This window comes from Schistocerca serialis, unplaced genomic scaffold (genome assembly GCF_023864345.2).
Source record: "Schistocerca serialis cubense isolate TAMUIC-IGC-003099 unplaced genomic scaffold, iqSchSeri2.2 HiC_scaffold_1158, whole genome shotgun sequence".
Taxonomy (NCBI): domain Eukaryota; kingdom Metazoa; phylum Arthropoda; class Insecta; order Orthoptera; family Acrididae; genus Schistocerca; species Schistocerca serialis.
In genome coordinates this window covers 10,372-12,500 of record NW_026047357.1, presented here as the reverse complement: position 1 = coordinate 12,500, position 2,129 = coordinate 10,372, and the positions used below count along the sequence as shown (strand labels likewise).

At 56.9% G+C, this 2,129-nt stretch overlaps 1 non-coding gene across 1 annotated transcript in view; it reads right to left on the bottom strand.

Annotated features, from left to right (window-relative positions):
• The window catches only part of LOC126433154 (small subunit ribosomal RNA), a 1,909-nt gene extending 467 nt beyond the window's left edge, over positions 1-1,442 (bottom strand). The window contains exon 1 of the ribosomal RNA XR_007578277.1: positions 1-1,442. This exon is cut by the window's left edge and continues 467 nt beyond it. This is a non-coding gene — a ribosomal RNA (small subunit ribosomal RNA).
• Positions 1,443-2,129: the final 687 nt, after the last annotated feature.

Genomic DNA, 2,129 nt, shown 5'->3' with positions numbered 1-2,129 from the left:
TAGCAGGCTAGAGTCTCGTTCGTTATCGGAATTAACCAGACAAATCGCTCCACCAACTAAGAACGGCCATGCACCACCACCCACCGAATCAAGAAAGAGCTATCAATCTGTCAATCCTTCCGGTGTCCGGGCCTGGTGAGGTTTCCCGTGTTGAGTCAAATTAAGCCGCAGGCTCCACTCCTGGTGGTGCCCTTCCGTCAATTCCTTTAAGTTTCAGCTTTGCAACCATACTTCCCCCGGAACCCAAAAGCTTTGGTTTCCCGGAGGCTGCCCGCCGAGTCATCGGAGGAACTGCGGCGGATCGCTGGCTGGCATCGTTTATGGTTAGAACTAGGGCGGTATCTGATCGCCTTCGAACCTCTAACTTTCGTTCTTGATTAATGAAAACATACTTGGCAAATGCTTTCGCTTCTGTTCGTCTTGCGACGATCCAAGAATTTCACCTCTAACGTCGCAATACGAATGCCCCCGCCTGTCCCTATTAATCATTACCTCGGGTTCCGAAAACCAACAAAATAGAACCGAGGTCCTATTCCATTATTCCATGCACACAGTATTCAGGCGGGCTTGCCTGCTTTAAGCACTCTAATTTGTTCAAAGTAAACGTGCCGGCCCACCGAGACACTCAATAAAGAGCACCCTGGTAGGATTTCAACGGGGTCCGCCTCGGGACGCACGAGCACGCACGAGGCGGTCGCACGCCTTCGGCTCGCCCCACCGGCAGGACGTCCCACGATACATGCCAGTTAAACACCGACGGGCGGTGAACCAACAGCGTGGGACACAAATCCAACTACGAGCTTTTTAACCGCAACAACTTTAATATACGCTATTGGAGCTGGAATTACCGCGGCTGCTGGCACCAGACTTGCCCTCCAATAGATACTCGTTAAAGGATTTAAAGTGTACTCATTCCGATTACGGGGCCTCGGATGAGTCCCGTATCGTTATTTTTCGTCACTACCTCCCCGTGCCGGGAGTGGGTAATTTGCGCGCCTGCTGCCTTCCTTGGATGTGGTAGCCGTTTCTCAGGCTCCCTCTCCGGAATCGAACCCTGATTCCCCGTTACCCGTTACAACCATGGTAGGCGCAGAACCTACCATCGACAGTTGATAAGGCAGACATTTGAAAGATGCGTCGCCGGTACGAGGACCGTGCGATCAGCCCAAAGTTATTCAGAGTCACCAAGGCAAACGGACCGGACGAGCCGACCGATTGGTTTTGATCTAATAAAAGCGTCCCTTCCATCTCTGGTCGGGACTCTGTTTGCATGTATTAGCTCTAGAATTACCACAGTTATCCAAGTAACGTGGGTACGATCTAAGGAACCATAACTGATTTAATGAGCCATTCGCGGTTTCACCTTAATGCGGCTTGTACTGAGACATGCATGGCTTAATCTTTGAGACAAGCATATGACTACTGGCAGGATCAACCAGGGAGCTGCGTCAACTAGAGCTGAGCAGCCGGCCGCCCGGGAGTGTGTCCCGGGGGCCCGCGCGAACACGCAAGCGTCCGCTCAATTATTCTGCAAACAGGAGGAGGCTGAGCTCCCCTGCACAACACACCTCGAAACCCTCTCAGGTCCCGGCGGCGCGCAGCGCCGTCCTAAGTACTTGGTCGGGTTCGAGAGAGGCGCAATCGCCCGGAGTTAGGCGAGTAGACGCTTTAGGTGCGACCACCCGTGCTCCCAACTGAGCTTGCCGCTGCCGACAGAGGCCCGGGAGCGTGCTGTCGTGGCATTGCCGGCGGGAGACAACACGCGCCACCTACGGTGACCGGCAGCTCCAACGCCAGCGCCACAGAAGGACAAAAGCCCCACTTGGGTGCCGAAGCGAACTCTCCCAGCACAGCGCACGCGCCAACACGTCCGCACAGCTGCGATACAAACCACCTGCGAGAACCGCTGGGGCGACCGAGCAGCAGACGGCGTCGCGGCGCCGAGCGCCGGGCGGCGGCGCATCCTCAGCGCACACAGTCCTCAATCGGACCAGCACACTGCAGATGGCCACCGCGCTTCGCACCGGGCCCGCGAGGACCTACTTTGGCCGCAAGGCGCCGCGAGCAGGGGGCGCCGGCGCGCAGCTGCGCCGCCTGCCGCGTCCGTCGGCCGGCGCGCCTGCCACTGG